Source organism: Acomys russatus, chromosome 13 (assembly GCF_903995435.1).
Source record: "Acomys russatus chromosome 13, mAcoRus1.1, whole genome shotgun sequence".
Lineage (NCBI taxonomy): Eukaryota > Metazoa > Chordata > Mammalia > Rodentia > Muridae > Acomys > Acomys russatus.
The window spans coordinates 56,183,232-56,194,577 of NC_067149.1; the positions used below are offsets into that span (position 1 = coordinate 56,183,232).

General features: G+C 34.3%; 1 pseudogene; it reads right to left on the reverse strand.

Annotated features, from left to right (window-relative positions):
• Positions 1-5,484: 5,484 nt before the first annotated feature.
• LOC127197715 (taste receptor type 2 member 125-like) lies at positions 5,485-6,624 on the reverse strand (annotated as a pseudogene).
• Between the last annotated feature and the right edge of the window lie 4,722 nt (positions 6,625-11,346).

Below are 11,346 nucleotides of genomic sequence, written 5' to 3' on the forward strand. Positions count from 1 at the left end.
GGTCTAATATCCAAAATATATAAAGAACTCAAGAAGTTAAACACCGTCAAACCAAATAATCCAATTAAAAATGGGGTACAGTACTAAACAGAGAATTTGCAACAGAGGAATATCTAATGGCTGAGAAACACTTAAAGAAATGCTCAATGTCCCAAATCATCAGGGAAATATAAATCAAAGCAACTCTGAGATTTCTTCTAACACCTTTCAGAATAGCTAAGATAGAAAAACTCAAGTGACAACACATACTGGTGAGGATGTGGGGAAAGGGGAACACTCCTCCATTGCTGGTGGTTGTGCAAACTTGTACAACTACTTTGGGAATCAATATGGTGCTTTCTGGAAAATTTGGAATAATGCTAACTCAAGACCCAGCTATACAACTTCTGGGCATATACTCAAAAGATGCTCCAGCATATAACAAGGATATTTGTTCAACTATGTTCATAGCATATTTATTCATAATAGCCAGAATCTGGAAACAACCCAGATGCCCCTCAGCTGAAGAGTGGATAAAGAAAACTGTGGTGCATCTACACGGTGGAATACTACTCAGCTATTAAAAACAAGAAAATCTTGAAATTTGCAGGCAAGTGGACAGAACTAGAAGAAAGTCATCCTGAGTGAGGTAACCCAAACCCAGATAGACATGCATGGTACATACTCACTTATAAGCAGATGTTAGCCACATAGTACAGGATGACCAAACTAGAATACACAGACCTAAAGAAGCTAAATACCAAGGAGAACCCAACAGAGGATGCTTAATTCTCATTCAGAAGAGCAAACAGAATAACACAGGGAATAGTTGAAGAGAAGGAACAAGAAAGGAGCCTACCATAGAAGTCCTCTGAAATACTCCACCTAGTGGGAAATTGAAGCAGATACTGAGACTCACAGCCAAACTTTGGGGTGGAGCACAGCAAGTCTTCTGGAAGAGTTGGGGGAACAAAAGACCTAGATGGGACAGGAACACCACAAGGAGACCAAAGGAGCCAACAAATCTGGGCAGGGGGAGGGTTGGGGGCCCAGAGATTGATGCACCAACCAAAGACCATGAATGGTGATGATCTAGACCCCTTGCCCAGACATAGTCAATAGGCAGCCCAGTCTCCTTATGGGTTCCATAATATGGAGAATACTGGCTACCTCTGACATGAACTCTGGTGTCCACTCATTGGTTACTTCCCCCTGGAGGAGGGGGGAAAGGGTGGGTGTAGGGGACTTTCCTGATCATAGAGATAGAGGATGCTGGCAGTCCAGATGGCATTTGGTAGGCTGTACTCAGATGATAGGAGAGGAGGGCTCCCTCTTTCTGAGTAATATGGGACAGGGTGTGGCAGGATGAGGGAGAGGGATGTGAGACCAGGAGGAGATGAAGGAGTGGGCTATAATTGGGACATAAACTGAATTATTTAAAAGTAACTCAAAAATAAAATAAAATTCTTAATTCTGTTCAGCCATAATTGAAAATGAATAATGCCTACTCTTAAATCAAGTTGGCAACATTTGTCAGATTACAGCAGTTCTGGAAATTGCCAAGGGAACAAAAATCTGATCTAATAAGGGCAGCTTTCTTTGTTTGACCCTGTCATGAATCCTTTATTAGATTTCAAAATAGGAGCTCTGTAACCATGACCATGGAAGAGATGCTATGCAGTATTCCCCATGACTAGACAGAGAAGATTCAACACTTGTTATTTGCTCAGATGAATTGACCTGAGTACTCTGGGATGCACAGCCAAGTTCTCCTTCCACTCTTGCTTCTTATGCAATAATTACCCTAAAGTCAAAGAGAATTTTACAGGTTTGTTAAAGTAACTAAGAATATTAATGTTGAGCCTCTTTAGTCTCTGATTTCTCAGCAAAGGCCATGTGATCTATGTACTCACACATGCTGAAATATTTCATAGAAAATCATGAAGTGTAGTCAAACCCACATTTATTAACATTCAAATACAGCTATTTCCTCTTTCTCTACCTGCAAGCTTTGTGTTATTTCTCCTGAGAAATAGCTAATTATATCAGATACAATTTTGTATGAATAAAATGGAAGTCATGAAAATGAAAGAGGAACTGCACAATAATATCTCACATATTTCAAGAGTGTAAAAATAATTACTTTTATTAGAGACACTTTCTTCTACTTAAGGTTATACAACTTTGTTGGGACTTTACTTTCTCTCATAGTGTGTAATGGCACTGTGCCTCTGAATGACTGCAAACCACTGATTGGATCTCATCTTATAAGACATAGAAAGAATATCTGTCATCCCAGGTCACTATGATGATCTGAGCACTAACATAGAAGGGAAGCCAAGCAGAAACTGCACACTTCTGAATGACATCATTGACATTATGAGGGCTTGTTAGCATGCATAAGCCAGAGTACACAATCCTGATAAGTATGGGATTAACATCAAATAATGGGATATTGCTGAAACAAATGACTTAAAAACTAATTTTGGCTTGAAAATTATTGGTAAGCAAGAAAATGCTTCATGGTAGCTGACAAATTGAGAACTCAAAATGCACTTGGTAGACTGTAACTTATGACAGAACAGACAACACATTTGAACTTTATTCTAACCCAGGGAAAAAATAGTGATAATATTGAATAAAATTAGTGATGCATTTGAAAAGAACCTGTGCATTAAATAATACTCTACAAAAATATCAGAAATCATACATCTTCTGTAAGCAAGACAGAGAAATGGATATGAGTTGATACGGTTCTGAGAATGTTGATATACAAGAAGTGAGTTAAAAAAATAAAATGTAATCTTTCATCTTTATTAAAATGTAACATCTCAGTACTTTGATGCAAAAAAGCAAATTTTTATTTCACAAAAGTATAGCTTACAAATTAGCATATTTGCCATTACTGATCATCAAACATTTCTGTAAGATATATAGAATATTTATACATATACAAAACAATACTATTGTATTATTTTTGATAATTTTCCAAATTTAATTATAATTCACAGTGTTGTTATGGTAATCCATTGGTTAAATTAGAATGCTGTATCATTGCTTAAAAGTTAGCTAACTGCGCCAGGCGTGGTGGTGCATGCTAACTGTATACAATAATTAAATCTGAATAAATAAATATGTATGCATATATGTGTGTATGTATATATGACATATGGACTTTCATATGGACTCTTTATAGCATTAAAGACACATCTTTTGTATCTTAGAAGTTAGTAGGATATGTTTTGTTTACCTAAAGAAAAAAAAAGTAAATGGACATGCTCATCATAACTTCATTTCTGCACCAATAGATCACATTTTGAATGCCCTGTAATAGTACTAACAAAAATTTCCACTTGTTATTATGTGTTTATTCCATAAAATGATAGATTTCATTGCGACAATTTCAGACATGTGGTTATGTGTTGTTAATACTTCCCCTACAATATCCTCTTCTCATTCTGGCCTGCACTTCCACTCTCTTAGTAGATGTGTTCTTTTCCTAAAGTAGTCTGCATAAAGAAATATATTTGAGATTCTGTTTATGTGTTAGAAGCTTGTATCTCTCTGAAACTGGCTTGCTTAACTTAACTGGACAATCTCAAGTTCAATCTATTTTCATGAAAATAACATAATTTATAGTTATATCAAGTTGTCTGTTGTGAGTATTTGAAATGAACTTTATTGGTTAGCATCCTGTCGATGAATAAAACAGCAGAAATCTTACCTAATCAACATTAGGTAACACACTCTTTGTGAAGGAGTGTGAGGCTTAAACACTTGCCGAGATAGGAGAGTTGAACAAGACGAAATGATAGAAAGCACCGATTATTGTCACATCATTTTGTTTTACTTTCTCAATTGTGCCAGCTCTGATTGTGCACATTTCATTCTTCTCTCTCTCTGCAACTCTGTGTTTTCGAAAGTGATGCTATCGGCACTTTATGCCAACAATTTCTGTATTGCAGAGGCTATCACTTATGTATGTCTCCATTAAACTGGAGGTCTTCTTTATAGACTTAGCACTTTGGGAAACAAATCATTTTGTATATAAAAAAACTCACAGCTAAAATTCATGGTGCTCTCTTCTACTTCAATTTCAGATTATCAACAAATTATTGTCTATTGAATTATGAAGTACATTAGACTTAAATTTCATCTTTCAAATCATGGTTTTATTTTGTCTTTCAAATCACGGTTTTACTATGATTTACTTATACTTATCCAATATTGATGTCCCCAACGATTACCCTACAAAACAAAACAAAACAAAAACAATTTTGAGGTGACTGTGTATCTGTGTATTGAACTCTCATCATCTGTAATCTTAACATTATTCAGCTCTTTTGTAAACCATATTTATTTTAGGACTTCAGCTATCACTGTAAGTTTTATTTTTCATCCTGCTACCATATAACTAATTTAACTATATTTTTTGTAACATCGATATACTATGTTTATACTAGGTAATTATATAATTTCATTATAATATATATCATATCTTGCAAAATAATTGTCCAAATTCACATTGCTACAATTAATAAATAATATCATAAAATAAGTTAAAATGTATTGGTTTATGCTTTAACTTTAGCTCTGTTTTATATTCCTGTTAAATATACAGACCAGCTGTATTTTGAGAAGATGAATCACCATTATTGTGAAGTTTAACAAATCTTCAATCACTGTATTTTCTCTTGGCTGTTGCCTCACTGGAAATATTCTTTCATTTCTCAGCAGTGTCTTTTTTAGTAAGATCATGTCTATGATCTAATTACTCATGAAACCTTGAATATTCTTCATCCATGTCCTTCATATTCAAATTTGTAATAGGTTTCATCTAGATTCTTACATTCCTTATACATTTAATCCAGTAGGTGCAACGTAAATTTAATCCAAGTTCTGATTATTAATTTGAAATCTATTTGTTGTGATCCCTTTTATAGGATTGGCCTCAAATTTGGAAAGAATTTGTAATATGTCCTTTTAGTGATATGATTTTATTCTATAAAAAAAAATTTCATAACACCATAAATATGAATGTTTACTTTATGTTGGTGTGGTAACAAATAATTACTTAACATATTTAGAGTAGACAATTTAAAATTTATCTTAAGAACTCCATAGTTACATTTATATGTACAAATCTTCATATGTACCTATATTACAAATAAATATCTATCACAATATTCATTCATTTGAATTATATTTTTATTGTTACCATTTATTAATAAAATTAAAATTATTTTGTAGTGTAGTGCCTAATTTAAAGAATTTTTCCCATTATATCATGATATTATTAATAATATTTATATCTAATGCAAATAATGGTCAAAAACATTTCTATTTATTTTAAATGTGTATGGATTTACTCAACAATTCTTAGTAGCATATAAAGGAAAGAATGACAGGAAAAGATGATTTGAAAAAGTATATAGGGAGTTTCTCCTTCTTTCTTCTGCCTTCCTTTTTCTTAACTTAGAAAACCATCAACCATATTGGGTGTACTTACTGAAATGAGGGATAACCTCTACTATGACATACCAGCATTCTCAACACACACTGCAATGCTAATTTCAATTTGCTGTTCCATAAAATTAGAAGGGATGATAGATAGATATAGAAATGGTATGATACAAACAATAGTCTGTGCAACCACATTGTCAAGAGTGGAGTAAGACAACATAATCATATTGTTGCTGATATACTATCTGATGATGAACAAAAGAAATGAAATTATAGTTTTCATAGCTCTTGTGCATGTTTCTATGCTTGTGTCATTGATATGTATGCCCTGTCATTTCATCATCCTAAGATGGCTTCAAAAAAGAGAATATTAAAATAAGAAATTATGTCAGAGCTATAACATAAAAGAAAGTAGGAATCATATTATAGAGAAAATGGTAGACTAAGAAACCATTTAGAGTATCTAAAAAGTGAGGGTTTGTGTTTCGTTCCAATTTTGTCCATAATATAGATAAAATTGTTAGCTATTGTTTTCATGAAAATGAGAAATATAAAGAAATATATGATTGTCCCTAGGCCAACATCAAGAAGCACCTTATGATTTCTTTGTTTAATACAGAAGACAATTTGATTAGAATGGTTCACTATCAAAATCAGCATTTTAGACATACCAAGATAGGAAAGATGTTTTCTTCAAGGCTGTCAAATACAAACAGCCAAAACACTAAGAATGTAACATTTTTATAATTCCTGATTGTGTCATGATTCTTCTTGCTATAGGTAGTTTATTGTATATATATATGTAACAACATAAATGTATATGTCAAAAATAAAAAATGTATGAAAAAGGAAGCTTGACTATCTTGAACAAGCATTAGATACTAGCACAGGTGGACAGGCTGTGCACAAACATTTGGATCTTGTCCAGACAATGTCAAAAGTATTTGTGGATTCTTAGATGTCTTACAGAATGTACTGAAAGAGACACCTGCATTGTTATCCACAATGTAGAAAATACATTCTGGAGATGGTCAAATAACTGAGAATAAAATAAATTATAGAGCTTTTCCAATTCTTGAAACAGGAACTGCTGTTTATCAGTACCATAAATCCATCCCCCAAAGTCCCCATTATGAATTTTACAAGAGAAATTATGATAGCCAAAGCCTACAGGCTTGACATGTTTGTTAACAGGCAGTCTCTGCCTTAACTCATCATGGGCATATGTAATCTAGCTTTAATTGTGCAGGTAGGTGAATCCAAATCTGAAATGGGCAATGAGTGCCTCTGGAAAACCCTAAAAGTATGCTTCCAAGCGAATTCTTAACTAAATTGTAAAATCTGAACCCATTTTTCTTGAGCACACAACTACCAAATTTTAAGAATGATATTATGTTCTCTGCTGGGCTTTGCAATGTTATACTTTACATATGAAACCTTGCACTGTAATTTGAATATTTATTTGCTAAAATGTAAATAGTGGTACATCTTTTAATGTCATCCTTTGCATGTGACTTACTCATTTGGACATACATGTTTTTGCATTTCTTTTTGTTTGTTTCTTTTTTAAATTTTTTAATTTTATTAATTTATTCAGATTACAACTGAAGTGTTATTCCATCACTTGTATCCTCCCATTCCTCTCTCCCTCCTCCTTTCACCCTATTCCCCTCCCCTGGGTCTAAGACCAAGAGGGACCTCCTCCCCCACTAAATGGTCATAGGCTATCAAGTCTCATCTTGGTAGCCTGCTTATTCTTTCTTTGAGTGCCATCAGGCCTAGCCACCAAGGTGAAGGGGTCAAATATGGAGCTCCCGAGTTCATGTCAGACAGTCCCCGCTTTCCACTTAACTATGGAGAATGTCCTGTCCATTTGGTAGATCAGAGTAGGGGTTCGATGTTTACTGCTTGTATTGTCCTTGGTCAGTGCAGTAGTTTGAGCAGACCCCCCTAAACCCCAATACACACATCCACAATGTTGTTCTTGTAGATTTCTAGGACTCTCTGGGTCTTTCTATTTCCCCATCTCCTATATTTCTCTTACCTAGCACATCTCAGTAGGATGTGCTTATGTCTATCCCAATCTCCTGGTAGGTGAAGACTTTCATGGCACATGGTTTTTGGGCTAGTGCCCAATTATAAGTGAGTAAATATAATGTGAGTCATTCTGCTTCTGGGTGAACTCAATCATTATGATCATTTCTAGTCCCATCTATTTGTCCACAACTTTCAGGATTTCCTTGTTTTTAGTAGTTGAGTAGTATTCCATAATGTAAATGTCCCACAGTTTCTTTATCCATTCTTCAACTGAGGGACACTTAGGCTGTTTCCATGTTCTGGCTATTATGAATAAAGCTGCTATGAACATGGTTGAGCATATGTCCTTGTGATGTGCTGGAGCATTTTCTCAGTATATTCCAAGGAGTGGAATAGTTGGGTCTTGAGGAAGCCCTATTCCCAGTTTTCTGAGAAAGTCCCAGGCTTATCATAAACAGCCTGCAATAGCATTTTCAAAGTATTGGAAGTAAATCTTGTATTATAATTGAGTTGTATGGCTACAATACCACACATTAGAGTATAAATGTGTATGATGTGTGTGTAGAATAATCTTAAATTTGAATTCTGTACAATGTATCTAAAATTAAACTTATTTTGCATCTATATTCAAAATTCTATACTAGTGAGTTAAAAAGTAACCTTGTGAATAACATTAAGGCTTTAAGTTGAGGAGTAGATTCACTAATTTACTTTTTGTCCTATCTCCCTATATATTTCTATATCCCTCTTTCTTTATTTTCAACCCCTATCTCCAAACCTACGAATGACAGAGAAAGGAAATGATAGACCTCCCTGAGTCCAATCTTGCACTCCCCGTATACTCAGGTGATTAATTTTATTCCTTCTCAAATCACTGATGAGATTGAAGACCAGATAGTTTAGTTTTACAATTAAGCTTAGCTGTTTAGGGGTTAAGATGTCTTAGGCCTAGATAAATGTTTTAACCTGATAATGATTAGATATGATAGATATTGATTTACATTCAGAATTTTAGACTCACCAAGATAAGAAAGATGTTTTTTCAAGGCTGTCTAATACAAATAGACAAAACACTATGTATGTAACGTATATAATTCTAGACTGTTTTGTGCTTCTTCTTGCTGTGAGTAGTTTATTGTATATATGTATAATATAAAAGTATATGTAAAATATTTAATCCAACCATTGTCAAAAATATGCATGCTATAACAATAGTGAAAACAGAGACCATGAATTTGAAAGGGAGACGGGGAGATAAAAAATAAATATCTAATCAAATTTATAAAGAGGTTTTAAAACAGTTCTTTGCCAATCCTTTCCCAAGGCAATTCATTACTTTTTTGTATGTTAGGTTAGTTTTTCACTGTTGCAAATGTATGTAAGTAATCTATACAGTTTTCTTTCCAATCATTTCTTCATTTTAGCTAGTAATAAAATACAGAATGTCCTCCTTCCCTTTCTCTCATCCAAATCCTTCAAAATACCTCTCCTTGCTCTCTTTCAAATTCATGGGTTCTAAACTGCTTGCCATAATAGAATGAATAACATATTTCAGAATCCAGAACGCAGCAAAAGTCAGCTAGGTGTGGTGGTCTGCTGTGATTCCTGTGTCAGGAGTTATGTTTCTTGTATAAATAATCCATTCCATCCTACAAGGAGCTCTTTGAGACAGAAGGTAAACAACTCAAAGTATCTTCAAGGAAGTCCCTGAAATCTCCTAGATTCACTAGACTACTCCTTCTTAGAGAAAGCAGTAAAGACTGCTAAGAGTCACTCTCAGACAAGCCAAACTGCAAAGACTGAAGCCAAACCAGCTTCCTAGAATAAGCAGAGCCCAGTCAAGCTGGCATGAACAGGTTGAGAGCAACCAGATAACCTAGGAAGGATACTCCAGCCTGTTGGGCTGCCTGCAGGCTATGCAGTGCACTCTACGTTCCCAGATGTTGTGAGCTGTCGCATGCTGATGTTGTAGCTGTCTCTGAGTCATTTCTGCTCCTGGAAAAAAACCTACTAAAATTCATTGGTTCACCACATTGGATTTTTGTAGTATCCATACATTTATCTGCTGTGGGCCCCCATCTACAGTGAGTAAACATGCATATAGCATCTCCCTAGGAAAAGTTTTTCACACAATAGAGATTAATGATGTGAGATTTTGCAAGCAAACTGACTAGTGAGATAAATGAGTTTACTACAAATAAAACATGTGTCTACTGGCAATTAGTATATACCCACTCCCAGCCATCACCCCCACACAAATACTGTGGGTTGGGGGAGAGATGTCCTCCATGGATATACAAGCTCAACTTTTAAAGGTTGCTGAGAATGATTGGAAAACAATAATTTAAGTTCCTGAATTTAGAGAAGTTTCTCAGAATGCAACTGAAACACAATATAACATGGCTGACCATTATTATACATGCAAAATATATTTACTTATGACTCATACACCAACACATTCTGTTCATGAAGTCTTGAGAGGTGGGTCTCTTGTGCGTCAACTTAATCTTAAGATCAAACATTGCAACAGTGCCTCTAACATGCTAGTCACTTAAGAAAATTTAAATAAAAGATAACAATTATCACAATTACTTCTCCAAACTCTACAGTGACAGATGTAATGCAAAATGTTTTGAAGACATCAGCAGTTGGTCATTGCTAATTATCAAGTTTTTAAATTTTGTTTTCTTCAAGATTTTATAACACAAATGACCAGAACCACTATGCGTTCAGACCCTAAGTTGGTTACCTGTGCAAATGGAAGTTTTAAATAAAAATTCTCAATTTGAAAAATCAAAGAAAAATCTTCACTTTTAAAATAACTTAATCTGTTTTTAAATGACTAAAGAGAAGTCAATGTACCTACTGTATTACTAAACACTGCAAACAAGTTTTACCTACAAGAGCATCTCAGTTTGTCTAAGTTAAAACAATTATAGTTCTGGTTATTACCATGATATAGTTAGCTGTTAAAATTATGCTTACTAATGTGAAGATTTCTCCTAGTTGGAGGAATTGGGACAAAAGAAGTAAAGAGAGGAAAAAATGGGCAGTGGACAGGATACAGAATCCTGGGCCTTCGGTACAGGATTTACTTAAATTTCCACAACCCAATTGTTTTTTTACCTAGTGTAATTAATGAGCTATATTGATTATCATCTTGAAAGTGTCCAGGATAACACCTGAGACAAACCTTGGGCAATAGTTGTATAGGGGGGTATTTTAGATAATGAAAAGTTGGGAAGATCCATCCTACATGATGGTGGCACTATAGCCAGGACTGATTGCCAGACTTAATGAAACTGAGACCGAGAATTCATCTGTCTCTTTTCTACTTGTGGATTCCGTATGGCATGCCATACTTCAGCCTCAAGCACTGTGCTTTCACCACTGTGATGGACTATAGTGAGAACAAATCCATTCATTCTCTGTTTTTCTTTTGGGGATGCAACAAGTATTTCATCATAATAAGTATGGTTTATAATGAATAATAAAAAATTAAAAATCAGTCCAAGACCTACTAATCAAAGTAACTTTAAAAAGAGTCTACTTCAATTTTTGTAGGCATGAAGCAATAATAATTATAAAATTTGTATAATACAATTGGCATTTCCAAGACTAATGTTACATAAACTCATAGATGTCTATGCAATCACCTTCACCAAATCTGACATTATCTCTCTAAGTTTCAATAAGGCACAAACAAAATCTATCCAGATTATAAAGAAAAAACAATAGTAGTAGCCATTACATAATTGAAATAAAAATCGATCCATTTTAACTGCTTCTTTGTGTGTGTGTAATTCATTCTCTGGAAAATATTAGTAGCAGTCGTAAGATTTTCTACATATTGTCCCAGTGCTGGAG